A 25,908-nucleotide genomic window follows, 5' to 3' on the forward strand; every position below is an offset into this window, starting at 1 on the left:
CAACCGCTAATAATGTGTTGCTAATGTTACACAAACCATGTTCCCTTTCTTCATCTCAAAGTTGGACAGCTGTCTTCTGAAAATGAACATCCTTACAAAGGCTTTGAACAACTCAGAACATCAGTGGAGAAAGGCATAACATAGTAATATACATCATACACCTGCTACATTGCTACATAAATCTACCTGATTTTTCATATCAACAGAAAAAATATACCCAGATAACCTGGCTTCTCTTGAGACTCCCCTGCTTCAAAGCATAGTAATGATATGCTAAAGCCGTTGGAGTTGACGTGATTGGTTACGAAGTAGTTTGTGACGTCACAAACACCAGCGATTTCAAACCATGTTTTTGAGACTGTCTTAAGATCACTGTTTTAAAGAGAAAATACTCAGCAATGGTGTTGACTTATGAAAGTGCACATGGTTTGTCTTAACGCATATTAAAATCACCACATAGACATATAAACAACATTAAATACTTGATTTTCACCACAGAGAGGACTTTAAGACCAGGGAATTAATTTTCAGTGCTATGAGTAAGAGGAGTGGAGTGGAGACAGAAAGAAAGAAAGAGAGTATATGACGGCTTATGTAAAAATGTTCAAGGCATTAAGTTTCTTCTTGGGTTTCTTCACATATGCTGTGGTCGGATCTTTGTTGAAAAACATGAATATAAAGGCATATATTTAAATATGACAAGGTCCTTTTCAGTTCAGTCGGTAACCTCAAAATGATGTCTGAAATGGACTAAGCTATTACTCAAGTTTAGCAAATACAAGCAAGAGCGAACTTGATAAGTAAATTTAGCAAATTCCATATAAAACAATACTTCCCAGACAGGAGTGGAACTGATATTGTTCCCTGTGTCTCTCTCTGATTTTATATCAGGATGAACCCTAGGGGGTATCCGGTTGATCCTAGACTCGTCAGCCTCTACATTGATCCCAGGTCAGTAAGTACTGCTGTCGTCTTTTTACTTTGATCCTAGATCAGGCTTGCTCACAGATCTATAATGTGTGTGTGTGTGTGTGTGTAAATATATACCATTTTACAGGTGCTGTCTGCATTCATAACCAAGCTCTTCTTGTAATCCTGGATTACTAGAGTGCTTCAGTCTCTGATATCATGTGGATGTTGCTAAGAGGTATGAAGTGCCTTTCCCCTTGCCGAAAAGCAAAAAAAAAAAAAACTTTTAATGCAAAAAATAAATAAATAAATAACAGGCATTAATTACTGACGCCATCAAACCTTTAATATTAAAGGTATAGTTCACCCAAAAAGAAAAATGTTGTCATTATTTACTCACACTCATATTGGTCCAAAATCTTCTTTAGAGCACAAAATAATATATTTTGAATAACATTTCTTAAAATATATATGTATATATATTTTATATTCCACAGAAAAAGAAAATCATACAGCTTTAGAACAACATGCGGGTGAATAAATGATATTAGAATTGTAATTTTTTAGTGTACTATCCTTTTAGGTACATTTACATGCACTTTAAATGTTTGATCTTAGCTGGACTAAAGCAGTAATGTGTAGTAATACTTGATTATGTGTTGTGTCATGACTGTAGCTTAACTGCACAAAAACCAAATCTCAGTTGTGCATGCTAACATACTGACAGCTTTAAAATCGACAAAGCGGTCTGAACTTTGCTGTTAGCTCAATCTGAATATATCTTGAGTCTGAGAAGCAGGACCTCTAGGGAGAGCAGTGGGTCCTGTAAGTGCACTTCTTGTTCTAACAAGCGTTCCATCTGTTGGGATCTACAGCTACATCTCTGCTTTTATTCCCTAGAGACCCAAGAGAGTGAGAGACCAAAACATAGCGAGAAGAAAGGAAAGAAAGAACATGTTATTATGAGTCCCTCTGAGTGTAAACAATGGCCCTTTGTTCAGAATAGTGTATCTAGTATATCCTTGTACACATGGTTTCAGTGTCACACATACAAACGTATGTGTTGACAAGGTGTTGCTGGGATTCTAATTGGTGTGTTTGTGGCAGAAAACACAGGGATAATTATTAGGTGCTTTCAGTTCCCTCTCAGGGTTTGTCAGTTATTGCTCTCGCCATCTGCTCAATGTGGTTGCACAAACACGCATAAAAGCACACATACACACACACCTGCTCCCCACAGTCCCAGAATGCCAGCGCGTGTAGCCCAGGTGTGACTCACATGTAATGCCTTTGAGAATCTTGATGACCTATAGCATGTCTGTCTGACACCTCCTCTTACTCTTCTCTTTGTCCTTCCCCTTTTGTCTTGCCCACATTCACAGGTGGAAAAGAAAGAGTGTTTATCTAATAGTGAAGCTATTTCTTGGGTGGGGTGTTAGGTGACCAGATGCATTGTGGGTATGTGTTGTGTTCATCTATGCCAATGTGTGCATCGGGAACTCCCTGGGTGCCACTGTTTCAAACGCTCAAGTCAGACAATACCGCACACCTGTCTTACACCATTTTCTTCTTTCTCACTTGATTCAAACACACCCACTAGGTGCAAGGGGAGCGGAGGTGAGAGACGACAGATAATTACAGTCTGTCCCCCATTTATACTTGAAATTTTTGTTGATGATGCTACTGCTCTGCATTTAAAAATATAACACACTTGACTGGTCTCTTTCTGAGACAAGGTCACAATGCTGCTTGTTTAAAGCACAAGAGAGAGTTTATCTAGATATTAAAGGTAAAAAATAGAAAATTGTATTTACACTGTTTTGGACCCTGATCAGTTTCATTGTATCTGTTAAAATATATCCTTTGTTCCACAGAAGAAAGACATAAAAGTTAAAGGTGCTCTAAGCGATGTCACACGTTTTTAGGCCAAAACATTTTATGTCACATACAGCAAACATCTCCTCACTATCCGCTAGCTGCCTGTCCCCTGAACACACTGTAAAAAAACGCGGTCTCTGTAGTCGCCACAAGCTCCGAAAACGGCAAAAAAACAAACTGGTGCAGCCTGGACCACAAACATAATAAACACGCTCCAGCCAATAACCGACAAGAATGATTTTAAATGCGCATTCATGACTGTTTCAGGAAGCACGGAGGGGAGGGGAGGGGAGGGGAGGGGAGGAGGAGGGAGGGTCTAGCTAGCCTCTGTTTTGTTTGACAACACTTTGAACGTCAACAGGAAGTTACTCCACCCAGGATCACTAAGAGCACCTTTAATAAATAATGACTCAACAAAAGAAAATGAACCGGAGAACATTTCCATGTCAAAGAAGGCGGAGTCTCAGAGCCACACCTACCTATTACATCATCGCCATGGAGCAATGGTAGTTCGATGGTGTTTAACAGCAAAAGCAAACTTTTCCAGAAAGTTTGCTTTGGCAAGCTGTTTTGAACTCCTGAAACAAACACAAAACTAACTTTGTTTTGGCCTGATTTAGTTTGAAATGAGGTCACACCAGTTTGTTCGATTTCGCTTAAAGTATATTGTGGCCTTAAGGGTGATGTTCTTCCTCTCTCACCTCAAAACACTAAATTGCTTCGACATCCTAACAAAACAATTACGGCAATAGCTCTTTCTTTAGGCTGCTGGAGCACAAACACACTCTAAATACAATATAAATACAAAAACACTGTGGACTAGACAAAACCTGTCCCAATTTCTAGCAAATCTAGCAAAATAAATGCTGATCCTTGTTTAAAACTATATTTAAGAGTGTTCAAGAGAAACCACGGCTGCTCCAGCATTACACTTCAGATTACTAATCAAATTTTCACACCTGCATGTGATGTTTTCTCATGGCTCTTTGCTTAGTGTTGACTTTAAAATGTTAACTTATTTCATCATCTTCTAGATCTGATTCCTGCGTATACCAGAATGAAGAATGATATGACAAGATTTATTGCTTTCATCCTAATCTGTGTGGAGTAATCTGTTTGGGGATGTAATTCACATGGTATGTCTTTTGACTTGGATTAGCACATTCTATCCTCTTAGCAAACAGCTCAGTGAAGTTATCAATGACATCGAGTTCCCCAAGAGCCGGGAGAATCCATCCAGCCAAAACCACCCAGCTAATTCTCATTCGCTCTAATCTTCCCAAATCGCAACCTCTGAGTATCTCATAAAAGAAATCGCAAAGAGTGCTCAGGATTATTCCGGGGTCACAAATTGCCTCTGCTGTCCTAAATGCATGTCAATTAGATATAAAGTCTCAAAGAATAACCGAGTGCTCCCATAATCAGTGGCAAGAAAATTAGCCATTTAAATGAGTCTCTGTAATTCAGCACATCCCTGTGTTTTCACTTTGAAACTGGAGTTTATTTACATAGACTTTCATTAATCAGTCTCAGATTCCATTGTTGTGTGCGATTATGAATAGCCTGCAGATTTCTGATTTTTCAAATTTGATTATTGATCATTTTTGTTCTGTTTGTTTTATAGGCCGCCAGTACTCCATCAATCATGCTGTTCTAGGATCTGTCTCTCTGTGTGAGAATGAGTGAATTATTCCCTTTAATACTTCATGCATTTGGAACAAATAAACGTCTGCGTCTGATCCTGTCGGTTGTGCTCTGTTTCTCAAGCGATTTATCCCAGTTCATGTCTGCTGTCACACACTCACAAAGCTCCCCTACTTCACTACAATCCCATTTCATCAAATAACTCTACAAAAAAAAAAATCCACAAATCACATAAATCCTTGACTCTCTATTCCTGATCCTCACGGATTCTTTATAATTTAATAAACAGGATTAAAGTCATCTGCTGAAGCAGTGTAGCCTTGTTTCATTTTTCTGTTTTAACTTCCGCTCTCTCTCTCTCTCTCTCTCTCTCTCTCTCTCTCTGTGTATTATTAAACCCTGTAAGATTACAGTGGCCTAATCTTCATGAACACATGTTGAGAAAAATAAAAGCAGTTTTATTTGGGGAAACTGTTTAAAAAAAGGAAAAAGTTTAGCAGTAAATACTCTCTCTCTCCCTTTTAATAATAAAATGGAAAAATTACATCTGTGGATGTACTATTGTACTATTGGATGACTATTTCTGGCTTAGCTGTATTTTTAGAGACATAATTTCAGCAAATGTCCCCACAAGAATAAAAAGGGGTCATAAAAAGACTTAAAAAGGGAATCATTTTTATTCACATTTAGAAAATTTTTACTATTAGTGTTTGGGTTAGGATAGGACGAATTATAATTAACTTGATTTAAGAACAATATACGGAAAGTCTCCATTTAGAAGGCTTGTTAAATGCGTGTGCATGTCTGATTTATGCTTTCTCAATACTGGGAAAAATGTGAGCAATCATTTCTGAGGTTCTACGTGTGACCTAATCTTTGATCCAGGCAAACAAATCCACCTGTTCAAATGGAGATTTCACAAGAAGTATATTCATTTCTCTTTTCACTTCACTCTCTCTCCCTCTCTGTGTATGTGAGATGCAGGGATTTGTGTTGGCTGTTCTTAGAGAGATGAGGGTGAAAATATGAAGCTTAGCTGTAAATCCCAATCTCAGCTTTCTTATCCTGAGCAACAGAAATGTGTAGGCTGTGGATGTTGGAATGTAGTTTTTTCCCTTTTTATGAGCATTTCATTCAAACCCTGAGTCATCTCTCTGTCTTTTCACATGTCTATTTAAAGTGCCATAACATCAGCTGGCACATATTTTATGGGGTATTACAAAAAATAAGATTAAAAGCTTTTAAATACATTTGCAACATAAAATATGCGTAGCCTATTTGGCCAAAAGGCAACTGAACAGAAATTGTAGTATTGGTGTGTGCAACTGCAAAAGTTTTTTTTTATTGATCGACCATTTGCTATTGACCAATCCCACCTTAGCAAATGCGGTTTAATCTTATAATGAGTAATATAAAGTGAGCATGAAATGGAAATTGCGATTGCCCTTTTGCTTAAGGCATGACGTATTGAATAGTCCACTGCTTCTGGATCCAAGCCTCTACTCCATTTCAAGTGAGAGTACTATATCAACATCCGTTGAACTCTAGCCTATTTATTTAGCAGGGGCGTAGAATTTAGTAGGGACTCTAGGGACATGTCCCTACCAATATCCAGTAACACTGATTTGTCCCTAGCAATATTATTCGATCAAAAATTAATTTATTTATATATGACCACTGTTGTGCAATTGTGTTTTGTGGTTTTAATGTAGGCTATTACTTATTTTATCTAACCAGGAAACATCTCATTTAGATAAAAAATCTCTTACAAGACCGTTCTGTGAACAAATGCGCAATTCCTGGTACATAAACGGTAAATAGATTTAAGTCCCTCTTCCTGAACCCACATCGCTAAACTGATTGGCTTTGTTTTTTCTTTCTAAATTGTGAGAGGCCATAGCTACATTTGGTTGTGTGAAGTGGCAAAGCTTCTCCGTCTGAAACCTAGATGCGGTAAGTGAGGGAGAAATCAACAGTTCTATGCACAAAAATATGGGGCAAATCACATACTGATTCAGGGTCAGTCCAGTTTTTTCAATAGCTAAATCACAATCGCAGGAAAAGGCTGGCCACACACTTTAAGATTTTAAGCTCAATTTTAAGCATGATTTGCACCCCTGAATGATTGGAGGGGCACGGCCTGATTCAAGGCTTGTCGCAAACAATTTTTTTGTCAGGGAAGTGTTGGCTGTATGGCGTACAGGAGCCATTTGTCGACATATTCTTTATCTTCGGTCGTCATGCATTAAGAATCGGGCCAAACAGATTCTTTCAACATCAAGACGGGTGTCAGACAAGGATGTATTCTGTACCCTATGCTGTTTCTTGTAGTGATGGACTTATGAGAAAGTCAACAGATTATATTGGGGCCAGCATCCCTTGTTCTGACCATGACTGCTGGCCGACCTAGACTTTGCGTACGATGTGGCGCTACTTGCAGAAGACGATCCACAGTTACAAGTATCCACGACACGCCTGATCCAGGAAACGGTGAAGGTCGGGTTGCGAATTAACGTTGAAAAATCAAAGTCCATGCCGGTAGGTCTATTTGGCCCAATGGGGTGCGTGACAGGCAGCAACACACCCCTTGAGGGCATAAATAGATTCACGTACCTTGTGCATTCTCTGCAGGAACAGAGACACCGAATCGGACACTCGCAGCAGGATTGGAAAAGTCTCCGCAGTCTTTCATGGGCTGCAGCCGATGTCAAATTTCGGCTATATGACTCTATCGTTCTGTCAACTGTCCTCTATGCCAGCGAAACCTGGTTCTTTGCAAAAACAAAACAAAAAATATAGCTGCGAGCAGCGATGGCGGGCCCAAGCCTGGTGGCACCGCCACCCCGGTGGCTTCAGGGCAACTGTGCACAGCGGGCAATAGGCACTTAAAACGGTTAAACATCAAAGGACTATGTCAAATTCACTCCACATTTACTGCACTACAAGGTGCCGTTATAGAGCCCCTCCTCCCTGCCCATTTTCAAAGGATTACATGTGCCAAGTTTTAACATTATTCTGATGAATTTTGAAGCAAATCAGGTAAAAATAAGAGGGTGATCTCAATGTATGCTGAAAGTGACAGATTTTCTGCTTCCAGTTGGTGGCGCTATGACTTTGAATCACAATAGTCAAAACCATGCGATCAGCCTTGTACAACGAAGACTAAGCCAAAGTTTCATCAAAATCAATTAATGTATGCAGAAGTTATAACACTTTGTTTCCCTTTTCTTGCCATAAATTCGTTGCCTCGCCACGGCCAAACCGTTTGAGATATCCAAAATCCGTTTGCAATTAAACAACTTCAATGTGTTAGCAACAAGTTAAAAAAAGCTTGGTGTAAATTGGATAAACCCTGTAGGAGTAGTAGTATAAAATTCATAGCCTGTTTTTTCAAAAAATTAACATTCAAACCAAAATAGCTGACTTCCTGTTGGTCGGAGCTAATGAATGTAAATTAGAAAATTGTCCGGCTTGATGAGAATAATATATGTACCGAGTTTGGTGACTGTAGGAAAAACTAACCCCCCCACTTTTGTCAAAAGGTGGCGCTACTGAGCCCCTCCACCACGCCCATTTCTATGGCTTTGTCCATGTCTACTGGTTGACAATATTGATGTGTGTGTCGAGTTTCATGCAATTTGAAGCATGTTAAGAGCCTCAAAAACACTCAAGAATATTATTACAGTTTGACCTGTTGCCATGGCAACAATATTTCAAATATCAAAAATCCTGTCATAGGTCTACATCTGCTGTGTATTGACATTACACTGATGAAGTTTGAAGCAAATCAGGTAAAAATAAGAGGGTGATCTCAAAGCATTTTAAAAGTGATACACTTCTTGCTGCCATTTGGTGGCGCTATAACTTTGACTCACAATAGTTACATCCATGTGATCAGACTACTACAACCAACACACTCCTGAAGTTTCATAAACATCAATCAATGTATGCAGAAGTTATAACACATTTCCTGTTTCCCTTTTCTCGCCATAAATTCGTTGCCTCGCCACGGCCAAACCGTTTGAGATATCCAAAATCCGTTTGCAATTAAACAACTTCAATGTGTTCGCAACAAGTTAAACAAAGCTTGGTGTAAATTGGATAAACCCTGTAGGAGTAGTAGTATAAAATTCATAGCCTGTTTTTTCAAAAAATTAACATTCAAACCAAAATAGCTGACTTCCTGTTGGTCGGAGCTAATGAATGTAAATTAGAAAATTGTCCGGCTTGATGAGAATAATATGTGTACCGAGTTTGGTGACTGTAGGAAAAACTAACCCCCCCACTTTTGTCAAAAGGTGGCGCTACTGAGCCCCTCCACCACGCCCATTTCTATGGCTTTGTCCATGTCTACTGGTTGACAATATTGATGTGTGTGTCGAGTTTCATGCAATTTGAAGCATGTTAAGAGCCTCAAAAACACTCAAGAATATTATTACAGTTTGACCTGTTGCCATGGCAACAATATTTCAAATATCAAAAATCCTGTCATAGGTCTACATCTGCTGTGTATTGACATTACACTGATGAAGTTTGAAGCAAATCAGGTAAAAATAAGAGGGTGATCTCAAAACATTTCAAAAAGTGATACACTTCCTGCTGCCAGTTGGTGGCGCTATAACTTTGACTCACAATAGTCACATCCATGTGATCAGACTCCTATAACGAACACACTCGTGAAGTTTCATAAAGATCAATATATGTATTAAGACGTTATAACACATTTCCTGTTTCCTTTTTCTCGCCATAAATTCGTTGCCTCGCCACGGCCAAACCGTTCGAGATATCAAAAATCCCCTGGCAATTTTTAATCATCAGTGTCTTGACTTCATGCTGACCGAGTTTGGTGGCGATCGGATTAATCGTCTAGGAGGAGTATATCAAATTCCAGAGCATGCGTTTTTCAAACAACCCTTAATAGCTGACTTCCTGTTGGCATGGCGATTAACTTAGAGCGCGAAAGTTGTTCGGCCCGATGAGGTCTATATGTGTACCGAGTTTCATACTAATACGTGCAAGCATGTTTAATATATGGACCAAATTTTCAGACTTTTTTCAAGGGGGCGCTGTCGAGCCCCCCTGCCACGCCCGGGTACCAGCCTCTCCGGCGTCCTAATGGCCGCGGATTCCAATGTGTGTGCCAATTTTCAAGAGTTTTTGAGCATGTTAAGGCCCCCAAAAAGCCCCGGAAGACGGAAAAAAAAAAAAAAATAAATAAATAAATAAATAATAATAATCCTTAGAAGAACAAGAGGGCCCTGCGCGAATTTTCGCTTGGGCCCTAATAATGACTCTATTCAACAATATCTTCTCTTCTGTGTCATTCATGTACGCTGTTTTTGTTGCTGCACTTCCAGGTTCTACATCAGAACACCGGCTCAGTATTGGCCGACATTGTTCACGTGAGTAGCATGACAGACAGCCAATACAATTATTCCAATTTTGGTAACTTTGACTGCTGACTTTAAGAATTTCTTACATCTGATAAGAAATACATCTGATAATTTGCAATGTTAACATTTATCTAAATAATATCCAATCAAATTTCACATTTTGCTGAAAACCAAAGGTTGAAAGAAAGGGCATGACCTAACAAATCTCTTATGATCGCCCTCGATTGCTCCGCCCTGCTGCACTCAACCAAAGTCCCTTTAAGACAAGTCATTTCACTCGGCGGCCATCTTTGAAATGCCTCTTCGGGCATCCTGGGCATCCATGCAGCTCCTATCTCTTTGAATGGGGAAACATCAAATTCTCCAAAGCTGTTTGCCAAGCTTTCGATTACATTTCATATTCGAAATCACCAATGATTTCTGATAATAACTGTGTCATAATTTTTTTTTCCAAACGCTCGAATCATGACAAAAAAAACTATTTTTTAGGCTGGATCAAGCTAACGCGCATGCACAGACCTAAATGCGCATCTCTTGTGCCTCATTTTGGAGGCGCGCGTCTGACTGTTTCTATAGAAACCAGTGCTTCTCACGGCCGCTGCAGTGACGCGATGACTTTATCAATCGGCGATTGGCTCTTATTTTGAAGGCGGGACTTATTCCGCCATATCGCGCGTTACACTTTGTTGTGTTATTCTATAGTCTTTTACAGAGATCCAATTCAAGTTTGACTTTTTTAATAATTTTTTTTATTTTATTTATTTTAATACTAAAAGTCTTCATATTTTATATCATTATCATCAAAGACTATAGAATAACACAAGACGTGTCCCTCGTATAGAGGGTATGCATCAACGTCATTTTCCCGCCGAAAGCGTGACTGAGTGACAAAAGAACCTGCTGCATGACTGGATTTAATAGGGAAAACTGCGAAAACACGAGTAAAACAAACGATTACACTAAAGGTTGGACTCAAAAGTGTTTCTTACATCTTGTCAAATAAACCTAATCCATGGATATTGACATGGAGCCAGGAGTCCTGTTTCCTGACATTTATGTGTGCCTGATTTCGACGCTGGGGAATACATAAAGCAAATCTGCTTGTAAATATTTTATATAATATAGGTAGGTAATCCACGTAATCACTTAAATCAATGTTATATATATATTTCAGAAAACTCCAAGCTTACACGCTGTAATTACGATCTCTATGAGGTCGTGAACGCTTTTTACAAGCTAGAATCTCGTAACGTACTCGGTTACTAACGTAACCTCGGTTCCCTGAGATACGGAACGAGTACTGCGTATGGGGAAAGGTCTCCCTTTTTCCCCGCTGCTGAAGCCTTTTTCAATAACGCAGTGTAACTGCACCGTCATTGGTTCACTCATAGACAAGTTGTTGAACCAATGGCGGCGCGGCATAGCTGCGCGGCCTATGGCGACAAAGCGCGCGAATATTCCCGCCGAAATGGGCGGGGTATAGGGCTATATAAGCAGGCGTTTCGCCATAGGATTTCAGTGTCAATCGACTGAAGCGACGACCCTGAGCCGCAGCCTCGTGGCACGGCAAGTGACGCAGTACTCGTTCCGTATCTCAGGGAACCGAGGTTACGTTAGTAACCGAGTACGTTCCCTTTCGATACTTCACTCGTACTGCGTATGGGGAACGAATTCAACCACGCCGTGCCACGGCTGGGAACGATATAGCTTGCATTTGGCCACCCAGAGGGGGGCAAAAAGGACAAGCGGAGGCAAAGCCTAACCGAACCCATGGTTACACTGAAGGAGGATACTTCCTATGGTGGCGTGAAGCGGGACCTGTTGGAAGCCGCTAATCACACCGACAGGACCCGAGCTTGTAAGGTCGGGACATCGAGGTGATAGAACCTGACAAAGGTGGACGGCGAAGACCAGCCGGCCGCCTCACAGATGTCTTGGATGGAAACTCCGTTGGACCAAGCCCACGAGGAAGCCATTCCTCTAGTGGAGTGGGCCCTGACTCCTATGGGGCAATTAGTGCCCAGTGAGGAGTAGCACAGGTTAATAGCATCCACTATCCAACGGGAAATGCGTTGTTTCGAGACCGGAGACCCTTTGGTGCGGCCGCCAAAACAAACAAAGAGCTGATCTGACTGTCTGAAAGACTGTGATCGGTCTATGTAGGTCCTCAATGCCCTGACTGGGCAGAGTAGCTGCAGCTCTGGTTCGTCCGCCGAGGGAGGAAGAGCAGAGAGCGAGATGACCTGAGCTCTAAACGGAGTTGAGAGCACTTTAGGGACGTAGCCATGCCTAGGTTTCAGAACGACCTTAGAGTCACCAGGCCCGAATTCGAGGCACGCAGGGTTCACGGAGAGGGCCTGCAAATCGCCAACACGCTTTACCGATGCTAGTGCTAGTAGCAGAGCGGTTTTTAGCGTTAGGGGCCTGAGGTCGGCTGAACCCATTGCGTAAACCTTAAGCGTGGAAGGGGAGCGCCCCATTTCCAAGCGTTCTTGGAGGAAAGACAGTATGGAAGATACGTCACTCTCCACAGGGTCTATGTTGCGTGTTGAACACCAATCAACAAAGACTGACCACTTCTGGTCGTAGAGGCGCCTCGTAGATGGGGCTCTAGCCTGAGAAATGGTATTTAGGACGTCCTCGGGGAGGCTAGTCGGCTCCCATCGAGGGACCAGAGGTGCAGAGCCCAGAGCTGCGGCTGTGGGTGCCAGATTGTTCTGTTTGCCTGAGAGAGGAGGTCCCGTCTCAGGGGAATCGGCCATGGGGCTCTTAGAGAGAGCCTGAATAGCTCTGAGGACCAAACCTGGTTCCTCCAGAGCGGGGCCACCAGAAGGACTCTGTGCTGGTCTTCTCTGATACGCCTGATGACCTGGGGGATCAGTGCGATCGGAGGGAAAGCATAAAGGAGCGTGCTGGGCCATGTGTGGGCCAGAGCATCTACTTCCTTCGAGAAAAATGTTGGGCAATGAGAGTTGTCTTCTGAGGCGAAGAGGTCTACCTCTGCCTTCCCGAAGAACTCCCAGATCGTGAGGACCACTTGGGGGTGGAGCATCCACTCGTCGGAGGGGATGTTGCTCCGTGACAACATGTCCGCACCCAGATTGTTCCTGCCAGGAACATGAGTCGCTCTGAGCGACTGAAGCCTCGGAAGAGCCCATTCCAGCAGACGTTTCGCCAGAGCGCATAAGCGGCTGGACGAAAGACCGCCTTGGTGGTTCAGGTATGACACCACCGTCATACTGTCTGACCGAACTAGAACATGACGTCCCGTCAAGTAAGCCTGAAAGAACTGGAACTCTGGAAAAACTTCAGAGGGAGATAGGCTTTGTTCGTGACAGATGCCGTGAGCTGCTGAATTGCCAGGGCGCGCTCTGGCGAGACTACTGCCGTCATACGGACCGAGTCGAAAACTGCTCCCAGAAACGAGATTCGTTGAGTGGGGCATAGCGAGCTCTTGGCTAAGTTGACCCTGAGACCCAGGCATTGTAGATGGCTGAGGAGCACGGATCTGTGGCGTTCCAGCTCGTCTCGCGAACGGGCTAAGATGAGCCAGTCGTCGAGATAATTCAGAACCCGGATTCCCATCTGTCTCAGAGGGGAAAGCGCCGCGTCCATGCACTTGGTGAAAGTGCGGGGAGCCAGAGACAGCCCGAAGGGCAGGACCGTATATTGGTATGCCACCCCTTCGTATGCGAATCTCAAGAATCGTCTGTGACGGGGGGCTATCTGGATGTGAAAATACGCATCCTTCAGGTCCAGCGAGCAGAACCAGTCCTCGGGGCAAATGTGCGCGAGGATCTGCTTCAGCGTCAGCATTTTGAACTTCCGTCTCATGAGGGAGTGATTCAAAAGCCTGAGGTCTAGGATGGGTCTGAGACCGCCATCCTTTTTGGGGACCAGAAAGTAGCGGCTGTAAAAGCCTGTCTCGCTCTCTGACGGAGGAACCATTTCCACAGCTCCTTTTTCCAGCAACGACATGACTTCGGCCCGGAGGACATGAGCGTCGTCCGGATTGACCGATGTTTGAAGCACCCCGGCGAAGCGGGGGGCCGTCGTGCAAACTGGAGCGAGTAGCCCTGGTTTACGATCCCCATGACCCATTCTGACACATCGGGGATGGCCTGCCAGGCCTCGGCCCGAGTGGCTAGGGGTTGAATAATGTTGGGTGACAGACCGCCGTTGAGAGGGTCGTACACCGCGAGGGGTGGAAGAGGAAATTTGCTCTTTTTGTGATGAGGTAAAAATTTGTCCGCCGTGAAAACGGCGTTTGGAGTGGGCGCAACAGGTGTGGGCCCAGCTGTCACTTGGAGTATGTTTCCCACGCCCGGAAATAAACGAGGCGGAGGGGAAATTACCCGTGGGAGCTTTTGGGGTGGTCCGGTCGTAACGGGACGGTCCCCCATCCTCTTCCTGTCCGACGAATCAGGACGACTTCGGAGGCACCGGGTCCAGCACAATCCTGGGCCGGGGTCCCTGGCGCCTCGGGAAGGGAGGGCGCTTCGCAGGGCGCGAGCGCTGGCGATGCTCCTGGGGCGGCGCTGCCTGTGTTGCAGGTGGGGCTGGTTTGTTCTGCTGAGCCGGCGCAGTCCTGGGGCGGCTAGACGCAGAAGCGGAGCTGGAGCGCTTAGGCAAGAAATGCCTCATAGCCTGAGACGATTTCTGCGCGGCAGTAAAGCGCTCAGTGAAGCCATCCACTGCAGGCCCGAAGAGACCAGAAGGCGAGACCGGGGCGTCTAAGAAGGCCGTCTTGTCTAGGTCTTTGATCTCCGTTAGGTTGAGCCACAGGTGGCGCTCCAACACGACCAGGCTGGCCATGGAACGACCGATGGCCTGGGCCGTAGCCTTCGTAGCTCGCAGGGCAAGATCCGTGGCGCTGCGGAGATCTTTGAAGGCTGGCGCGTCGATTCCAGACTCATCCAGAGAGCGGAGGAGTTTGGCCTGGAATGCTTGAAATATGGCCATGGTGTGGAGCGCAGAGGCAGCTTGGCCCGCCGAGGTGTAAGCCCGTCCAGCCAGAGTAGAGGTGGTCCGACAGGGCTTGGAAGGAAGGGCCCTCTTCGTCTTCCAACCCACAGCCGCGGGAGGACAGAGGTGAGCAGCCACCGCTTCATCTAGGGGTGGCAAGCGCTCGTATCCCTTCTCCTCGGCGCCGTCGACGGCGGTGAGGGCGGAGCGGTGCGTAGTGTGGAGGCGGGCAGAGTAAGGAGCGCACCACGACTTCATCAGCTCTTCGTGGACCTCAGGAAAGAAGGGCGCTGAACGCTGGCGAGGTGCTTGGCGGCGGCCTGGCAGAAACCATTCGTCCAGGCGGCTGCGAGACGGCTCCTCTGGAGGGGCCCACTCGAGGTCCAGCTCTTCAACGGCTCTAGACAGGATGCGGAAGAGCTCGGCATCCATGCCCTGGCCATGCTCGATGGGTTCCAAGGGAGGCGGTGGAGCGGGGTCTTCCGGCTCGCCAGCCCATCCTTCCGCTTCGGAAGCCGCAAGAGACATGGAGTCGTCTTGTTCGTCGTCTGTTCCCCCGAATGAGACGAGGTCACTCGCTTCTGCGGAGGGACGCTGCTCAGGGCGAGAGAACAGAACTGGAGAGAGTTCCCTGGGAGGAGAGGGCGAGGCACGCGGGGGCTGGGCCGGCGTGAGCTCGCTCAACTCCTGGCGCTGAGTCGCTCTACCCCGCTGTCTTTTCCTCGCCGGACCGCGGGAGGAAGGAGACGGGAGGGCGCGAGCGGCGAGATCGCCCTCAGTGAAGAAGGCGACCCGCGAGCGCAGGGAAGCGAGACTCATACACTCGCAGTGCGGGCATGAGTCTCCAGCGAGCGCGCCGTCTGCGTGGGGCTTGCCCAGGCAAGCGACACACTCGCTGTGTCCATCGTCGTCGTGCAGGGGGCCCTGCAAGTACCACATGAGTGGCGGGGCATCGTGAGACGCCGCTGCCGTGAAAACGGCAATTGGGTGGCTCTTTTAGAGCGGCGAGGGCCGCGGAAGCTCTTAAAGCGGTGAAAACCGCTGGAAATCGCTCTTTTAGAGCGGCGTTTAAGCCGCGGATGAAGCTCTCAGGCGGCGCGCCGGATGGCGGCAGGGGACGCACAGGAAGCGGCCGGGAGCGGGAAGCGGGAGGCGGCGGCTCGGCGACGGCGCTAGAAGCTGCAGTCCGCGAGGGCGCCGGCGCTTTCTTCCACCGGCGAGTCCAGGCGAGTCCGCTGCGGGAGCCTCTTCAGACGGCGGCGAGAGCAGAAGGCGGCGAGCTTCTTCGGCTTCAGGCGGAGATCAGCGAAGAGAAGTAGATGTCGTCGCTGAAGGAGAAAACACTGAAATCCTATGGCGAAACGCCTGCTTATATAGCCCTATACCCCGCCCATTTCGGCGGGAATATTCGCGCGCTTTGTCGCCATAGGCCGCGCAGCTATGCCGCGCCGCCATTGGTTCAACAACTTGTCTATGAGTGAACCAATGACGGTGCAGTTACACTGCGTTATTGAAAAAGGCTTCAGCAGCGGGGAAAAAGGGAGACCTTTCCCCATACGCAGTACGAGTGAAGTATCGAAAGGGAACTACAGGAATTACGAGGCAGCGTGAACGCACCTTTAGAATCACCGGTTTCTATAGAAACTGTCAGTCTCGGGCCTCCAAAGAGACGCGCATTTAGGTCTGCGCATGCGCATTAGCTTGATCCAGCCTGAAAAATGCAGTTTTCTTGTCAAGATTCGAGCGTTTAGAAAAAAAATGTATGAGCCGGTTGTTGTTAGATTTCATTGGTGATTTCAAATACGAAATTTAATCGGTTGGTGAACAGTTTTGGAGAATTTGATGTTTCCCCATTCAGAGATTGCATGATGCCCAGGATGCCCGAGAGGCGTTTCAAAGATGGCCGCCGAGTGAAATGACCAAATGACTTGTCTTTCTATCCACCTGTTTCTGCGGGGCTACTGTAAAAGAGAACGTGGGTACAACTTCCGGTGAGGCGGCGGAAGCAGCATAATGGTATTTTGTGTGTTAATTAGCGAAGAGGATAAGTGTTTTTTTTGGATCATTGTTTACTTTGTAAAGTTGCAAATATTTATGAGAGATGTAATTACGGTGCTCAGGGACAACATCTCAGTTTACTACATTAATATCACAATACAATAAACAGTTTTCGTGCCCTTAATTGCTCTTTACTTTACTGACCTTCCACAAAAGTGCTGCTGCATGACTAGAGCATCCTGACCCTGCAATACATGAACAACCCGCTGTCTGTACTTCACCCGTCACTGATGTGATATTTTACTCCTAACGTATCGTGCGTGCCAGAGCCAGTCGCGTTTCCACTGTATGCGATGCTAAAGGCTTCTTGTGTTAAACACTGTGATAATAAATACACACGTTTATGGAAAATATCAGAGACTGCTTGAGGAATGAAGACAATTCTTATATGATTATAATCGTGTATTTATTTGGTTTAATGTTTTATCTGTCTCTTCCCTGCCTGTTGATTCCTGACAAATGCATATCTTTTACAGATTCACACACTCCGGTTAACTCGTATAACTCATAACTCCTGTTGTCTTCTCATGAGCTCCCTCTGTTGCTCTGGCTGAAAGGATCAGGATAGATAGATAGATGGAGAGATCCCGCAAACATCCTCGGATAGCAATCATCGCATAATTTAGAGGAAAATAAATAGAAATGCTCAGAAAAGTGACGTAAACATAGGGTATGTTATCAATATATTTCTAAATGTGTAAGCCTTTGGATTTAAAAGCCTTAGTGGAGTTGTTTTTTGCGTTATTGTGATCGCAAATAAATGGAAGCATGCGCAACTGAATAGGTCTGTGTTTTCTTTTTATGTCAATATAAATATCAGTTAGATTTAGCATGATTGATGTGCACTCCTGACATAAATTAATACATTACTATTACTGTAACATTTTTTTATTGTAAAACATTGTTTAAATATTGATGCTGGAATCTTAAATCTTTAAGTAAAAAACAAACGTTCGCAAGTTTGGATCGTTAAATATTGAATGACTCAACTGTTGAATGAATGAGTGTCACGTCCAGCTTGTTTACTTCGAACCGGAAGACGCTCCCACATTTGACGCAAGGGCTCATGGGGCGTAGGAAACTTGTGGATAGTCTTTGGGTGCTTCTCAATTCTTATTTGTGCATCCTCCTTTCCTTTCCTCGCTTCCTTTCCTCGTGTCTTAGCTCCACCCCTTCAGGACTCGAGGGAAGGAAACAAGGAAAAGACGCGAGGATGGAGGAATTGAAGTACTCTAATGATATATCCTCACTCCCTTTAGCGTCACTTCAAAGCGTCGTCAGCTGCGCATGAGGGATCTACCCATATGTTGTTAAAGTTTGGTTATTAAAAAAATATAATATTAATAAAGCAAGATGCCCCATTGAAATATATGTAAAGTTTATTTAAACTGCATACATTAAAGCATACATTTAAATTATTGTGACAGATATGAAGGGGGAGGAGAATTTATGCGTGCGTCAGGTTTCTCGAGGAGAAAGTCTTCCGCAAAGGATGCACTGGTGTATCCTCGCTCATGACTCCTCAGGAAGCCTCCTCACTCCTCGTTCCTCACCTCCTCGTGGTGCAATTAGAGAATTGAGATGTCCTTCAAGATGGCTGAGCTCCATCGGTTTCCGGGTCATCGGATGGAGGACGGAGGATTGAGGAAACGAGGAGGGATATTGAGAAGCACCCTTTGATATAAGCCTACTTCATTCCAATGGAATGTTTGGTAAAGTCCGTTTGCGTTAGCGACAGTAACAGAAGAGTCGCGTCTCTCAACAAAAAGATGGCTGAAATGCTCACGAGCTGAGTAACTGAATACCGAACAACACATTCGTATTGTTAGGTGTGTAGTGTGTATGCGCTATCAATATCATAGCCCAGGACACCGACACCCTAACTGTTCACACCTTCGTGCTTTCTTTCCCCTCTTCGTCCTTTACATAAATACACACAGCGCTCCCCCTCCTCCCCCAAACGGTGTACTCTGTGCACTCAGGTGCATGGTGATGGCAGTAATGAACTCCCAGGTAGATGTACACACTCCACTGCTTCTTCCCAGACGGAACGCCAAAACAAATCTTGTCATAATTAGCTGTAATCCTGCTCATTACCGCTGGCTTAATTAGCCTATTAATAACACATCCTGGGAGAGCTTGTTTGCTGCACAGGCAAATGTTTGTTCCTAAATTAGCAAACAAGGAAACAACAGCATTGTTCAAACACAGGCACTCTGACAATGCAAATCAGCCAGGATTAATAGTAGTCAATGGCAGGGCTTATCTATGTGTGTGTATGTGAGTGTGGATCCTGTGCCCCAGCCTCAGGCTGCAGAGGAAGATAAAATGTAGTGCCCTCTGAAAACATGTGTGCACAATGATATATTTCATTGTAGCCTTTGCACATAGAAAATGAAGATAAATTAGATGTATTTCCCTGCTTATGAAGCACAAGTTGCATTCAAAGCTTTTAAGCTCAAGCATCTCTTGTTGCATGATTGTGATCACAATAAGCTCAGGCCATCTCCAGTTTCATTCTAATGTCCCCTCTGTGATCAGCATCAACTTTGACCTCTTATCAGTTGCAGTTTGAGAGGCGCTCTTGGATGAGTAAGATAAAGTGGTAAGAGCTTCTGATAGTGCTGATAGATGTTCAGAGCCCCTATCAGGTGTCCACTCCGTCCAGTCAAACACACTAACTCCGGTTCAGTAGAGAGCAGCAGCCATGTTAAAGTGTATACACATAAGGAGCATGAATAAAATATTTAACTGACACTGTTAGCCCACATCACTGCAACAAGACACATCCACTATCTGGGTTTTTCATTAAGAAATTAGCTGCCCTTTGGCCCTTCTGTTTACCCACAACCCCTTTCACCCTGAGCTGAGATCATCTCTGTAGTCTCCCATGTTGCAATTAAGACTCAAATTTAGATGGAGCCACTGGTTTTAGCTCAGCATGAAATGGTAGCACACAAATATCATGTTGGGTTGGCTGGTGTTTCTCTGCGTGCACAAAAAAAAAAAAAAAAAACACTTTCCTCATCAATATTTTACAGCACATTAAAAACAGCATGTACTTCACTCTTCACTGCACTAGGATTCCTTTCTTTTTCTATCCAGGGATGCTTTGCCTTGCGTTTTAGCATTGTACTGTGTGTGTGTGTGTGTGTGTGTGTGTGTGTGTGTGTGTGTGTGTGTGTGTGTGTGTGTGTGTGTGTGTTTGACAAGGCATTGTTAAATGACACGGAAAAGCAGTGGTTTTGGCATTCACTCTGTTATGGGTTGTTTGGGGCAGGTTGTTAAGGGGAATGTGTTATGTCTAATTTAACACCACAATTATGCAGGTTATGTTTCATATAATCCTGAGAATGTTCTGTCCACTGCTGTGTTTTGGTCCATGTGTTTGCATTGTATGCTTATGTTCATGGAGTGCTGTCAGTGTGTATAATATTGCATTATTTTTGTGCCACAAATGTGTTTTTTAGGTATAGGTATTTTGCCCATTAGTTAGTTATCTGGCATAATTATTCTGCACACTAGTTAGTTAGTTGATAGTTAAGCTCAAATTTTAATTCAGTATTGATGTGAATGCTAAGCAAGTTAGTTCACCCAAAAAATGAAAATAATATCATTTATTTCTCACCCTCATATTTTTGATGAAATCTGATGGCTCAGTGAAGCCTCCATTGCCAGCAATGTTACAGAACTTCTCAAGATCCATAAAGGCACTCAAAACATATTTAAAACAGTTCATGTGAGTTCACTGGATTTACCTTAATATTATAAAGGGACGAGAATACTTTCTGTGTTCTGTGATTCGTAAAGCTTCAAAGCAGTGTTTTGAAATCGGCCATCACTAGATATTTTTGAAAAGTCATTATTTTTTATTTTTTATAATATTAAGCTTCTGTACTCACGTGAACTTTTTTAAAATATGCTTTTAGTACCTTTCTGGATCTTGAGGTTTGGTGACATTGCTGGCAATAGAGGCCTCACTGAGCCGTCGGATTCATCAAAAAATATTTTATTTTGTGTTCCGAAGATAAACAAAGGTCTTACGGGTATAGAATGACATGAGGGTGAGTAATAAATGACATTATTTTCATTTTTGGGTGAACTAACCCTTTAACAGTGTACATGAGCGGTCAACATGTGAACTAGGAACTCAGGAAGTTTAATCTTTGTCAAAGTCCCTTTCAAGGAACGTCAGTTAACTTATTTGCAATGGGCAGCTATTTCGGGCATCCAATAGTAACTCATATCTACCTGAATGAGGAAATTCAGAAATTTCAAAAATTGCTCACCACACTCACATTTAAATATTTCAGCTGACATGAACTGTCGCATAAATGTTGTTTCTTATGATCAAATAGCATTATATTTTTTTCATATATTTCAGGTTGGTCCAGCCAATGCACATGTGTGTCTGGACAATGATTATTTCAATGTGAACCGGAATTTCTAACAGCAGCCAGCAGCTGCAGTGATGCTATGACTTTACCAATTGGCGATTGGCTCTTTTATTTAGAAGACGGGACTTATTCAGCTATATTGCGCATTGCACTTCCATTCATAGTAATAAGAGTGCACTGTCTTGGTATATCTAAAGTCTTTGTTCATTGTCTGCACTATTTCTCTCCAGAAGTTATGAACGATAAAACGTCTTTGTACTTGTTTAAACTAGAGTTCATCTAGTTCACTAGAGTGCATCTCTTAACCCCCTAACACAAGTTCGCCTCAATGCTATCTATTATTGTTGCCATCTCCAGTAGTTTATTGTTGGCCCAGGTCAGTGTTAAAATAATTAGGCACGTGCAAACTGAGTGTACAGATTACGCATGGTTAGAAAAAATATGGTAGAGCACATACAGTTAGCTGTACTATACTAATGATCATGAAATCTATGTCACATGTACTGTACACATACTATAGCGTATGTGTATACCAAAGTATGCTTTGGGCTTTAGGTAGCTAATTGATTGCCTGAAAATCTGGTGACTTGTTAAAAAAAAAAAAAAAAAAAAAAATTAATTGCAACACAAAAATAACACCACACTATGAGGCCATCACTTGTGCAGGTGAGATTCAGCTTGCCTAGATTTATAATGCAGCTGGCTTAGGAAAAACATGAAAAAACATAAATGGTTTCTTTTATATTAGACTGGTAGATGAATTTTAATGCTACTCATGAGTGCATAAATAATTAATAGTGTTTTTCTGTCTCCGTGTTACTCAGATGTAGTGTGTGCGACGTGTGTGTCTATCACCCAGATGTATTAAGTGTGTGAGAGAGTCAGAGTGTTCTGATTACAGAGGGATTATATTTTATAGGCATATTAATCATTCATATGTGGAACTGGAACTTTGCTTGCGTACAACAGCAGTAAATAATCTCTTTGCTGTGGGTGGCTGTGATACAAGATGTGTGTGTGTGTGAGTGAGTGTGTGTGTGTGTGTGTGTGTGTGTGTGTGTGTGTGTGTGTGTGTGTGTGTGTGTGTGTGTGTGTGTGCACACATGTGGAAATAACACCTGATGAGACAGAGAGTTCTCAGTTTCACTTTCACTAATGGCTAATTTCATTAGGTATTTGTTTCTGGAGCTCATCTGCAGTCCAGATGTTCAGATCTCTTCAGGAGGAGGCAGAGAGTCTTTGGCCATTCAGTCAGGTATACCTGTATTCCACTCACACACCTCTCAATGCTTCAGGCACAAAAAAAAAAAAAAAAAAAAACTACACTAAAAAAACTTGGCAGTAAGAATGGTGTTTCTTCCCTTCGTCTCCCTGTATTTTCTCTCCTTTCTCAGCTGTCTATCTCTCTTTCTCTCTCTCTGATGGAGGAAGAGGGAAATGGAGAAGGAGAGGGAAGGTGTTTGATGATGCTCAGTCAAACTGTCAGCATCCAGCAGGCAGCCAAAGGCTGACAGCAGCATTACAAAGACTGAGAGAGACCGTAATGAGAGAAAAGTTTGTTTGCATTGTTATCTTAGTATTATTTATATATTATCATAGTATTTATTAATACAAACCGGATTCCAAAAATGTTGGGAATAAAAACAGAATGCAATGATGTGGAAGTTTCAAATTTCAATGTTTTATTCAGAATACAACATAGATGACATATCAAATGTTTAAACTGAGAAAATGTATCATTTTAAGGGAAAAATAAGTTGATTTTAAAATTCATGGCATCAACACATCTCAAAAAAGTTGGGACAAGGCCATGTTTACCACTGTGTGGCATCCCCTCTTCTTTTTATAACAGTCAGCAAACGTCTGGGGACTGAGGAGACAACTTGCTTAAGTTTAGGAATAGGAATGTTGTCCCATTCTTGTCTAATACAGGCTTCTAGTTGCTCAACTGTCTTAGGTCTTCTTTGTCGCATCTTCCTCTTTATGATGTACCAAATGTTTTCTATGGGTGAAAGATCTGGACTGCAGGCTGGCCATTTCAGTACCCGGATCCTTCTTCTACACAGACATGATGTTGTAATTGATGCAGTATGTGGTCTGGCATTGTCATGTTGGAAAATGCAAGGACTTCCCTGAAAGAGACGACGTCTGGATGGGAGCATATGTTGTTCTAGAACTTGGATATACCAGTGTTTCCCACAGGATTTTGTGAGACTGTGGTGGATGGACATCGGTTCCGGAAGGGGATCCGGGGGCATGTCCCCCCGGAGGAAATTTTTGTACATTTTCAATTTAAATGCATAAATCTGGTGCATTCTGAGAGCAAAATCAAGTGACTAGATCTATGAAGAAATTTGTTCTCTTGTAAACAATTTTGTGCTCTAAAAGTAATTTATTTATTGGTGATGGTAGGGCACATTAGTCACATACACAACATATAGTAGGCTAAATGATAGTTCTTAAGTGGTCAAACATGTAGAGTATACAATTAAACCATTAAAAATATGTAGCAAAAGACGTTACCTTTGTTGAATTCATTTATTAGTGGGAGCCTGTACATCTGAATACATCTGTATTTGTGGAACTAATGGTCATTCTTTGATTTGTTAAATAATCCAGAATGCACTAAACGCACCACTTCATTATAGAGAAAAATAACAAATGAATAAAAGTATATAATCATAAGCTGAACAATAAATAAATAAGTAAACTGTGAGTAATTCAGCAGCGAAATGTATTAATTCATTTATTATTAATAAATGAATTCAGAATTCTTGGAAAACAAAAAAACAAAACTTTGCACAGTAATTTTATAAATCCAAATGTTAATAAAAAGTTTGAAATTACTATTTGTACTCTTATTAAATGAAAAAATGATTTATGTTAGATGTATATTTATATGTAAAGAATTATGTATTTATATTAATGTAAGATTAAAAGACGCTTAATTTAAATGTATTGTGCAGCTTTTTAATGGAGTAACAAGATATGATAGAAACGACAGAACGAAATTTGCTATTAATAATCTTGTGCAAAACCATAATAATATGAAACTCTTCAAAACGGCAGCAAAAAACCACTAATGCGCATCCCGGGTGCAGAATGATGTGCTTGAAGCAATATAAAGTCAGAGGCGTGCAGTTGCACTGCGCATTGAAAAGTTCACGGTACAAAGAGAATCCCTGTGTATATCTACATCTAAGTTTATTAATCATATGTTTCTTGACACGCTGTTTGAGTGCTGAATGATTGACAGCAGCAGCGGAGGGAAGACGAGTTTCTGACCATGAACTTAACGATGTACTCCGTCACATGAAGCTATGGAATGGCTTCAGATGACTTTGAATATAGTGCGCGAAAACTTAATTGGTGCTTGTCTACTACTATGACTCCCACTTTTGCCATATAAAAGAGCGCAATTATTATAGACGGTTATTTAAATATCACGACAAGCATAATTTACGTTTCATTTTAAGACTGTGGCGGGACATATTAGAATGTGGCGGGCCGCCACAGTCTAATCAGTGTATGGGAAACACTGATATACCTTTCAGCATTGATGGTGCCTTTCCAGATGTGTAAACTGCCCATGCCACATGCACTCATGCAACCCCATACCATCAGAGATGCAGGCTTCTGAACTGAGTGCTGATAACAACTTGGGTTGTCCTTGTCCTCTTTAGTCCGGTTGACATGGCATCCCAGTTTTCCAAAAAGAACTTCAAATTTTGATTCGTCTGACCACAAAATTTTTTGACACAGTCCATTTTAAATGAGCCTTGGCCCAAGAGAAAACACCTGCGCTTCTGGATCATGTTTAGATCTGGCTTCTTTTTTGATCTATAGAGTTTTAGCCGGCAGCGGCGAATGGCACGGTGGATTGTGTTCACCGACAATGTTTTCTGGAAGTATTCCTGAACTCATGTTGTGATTTCCATTACAGTAGCATTCCTGTATGTGATGCAGTGCCGTCTAAGGGCCCGAAGATCACGGACATCCAGTATGGTTTTCCGGCCTTGACCCTTATGCACAGAGATTGTTCCAGATTCTCTGAGTCTTTGGATGATATTATGCACTGTAGATGATGATAACTTCAAACTCTTTGCAGTTTTTCTCTGAGAAACTCCTTTCTGATATTGCTCCACTATTTTTCGCCACAGCATTGGGGGAACTGGTGATCCCCTGCCCATCTGAGAGACACTGCCACTCTGAGAGGCTCTTTTTATACTCAATCATGTTGCCAATTGACCTAATAAGTTGCAAATTGGTCCTCCAGCTGTTCTTTATATGTACATTTAAATTTTCTGGCCTCTTATTGCTACCTGTCCCAACTTTTTTGGAATGTGTAGCTCTCAAGAAATCCAAAATGAGCCAATATTTGGCATGACATTTCAAAATGTCTCACTTTCAACATTTGATATGTTATCTATATTCTATTGTGAATAAAATATAAGTTTATGAGATTCGTAAATTATTGCATTCCTTTTTTATTCACAATTTGTACAGTGTCCCAACGTTTTTGGAATCGGGTTTGTATTTTGAATTCGCTTTTTTAGTTTTAATAAATTTAGTTAACAATAACAACACTTGTTTTATAATTTGAGAATGAATATTAAATGCGAAATAGGGTTGCAGATTTAGCCACAATTAAGCTATCTCTCAGT

This window comes from Chanodichthys erythropterus, chromosome 11 (assembly GCF_024489055.1).
Source record: "Chanodichthys erythropterus isolate Z2021 chromosome 11, ASM2448905v1, whole genome shotgun sequence".
Taxonomy (NCBI): domain Eukaryota; kingdom Metazoa; phylum Chordata; class Actinopteri; order Cypriniformes; family Xenocyprididae; genus Chanodichthys; species Chanodichthys erythropterus.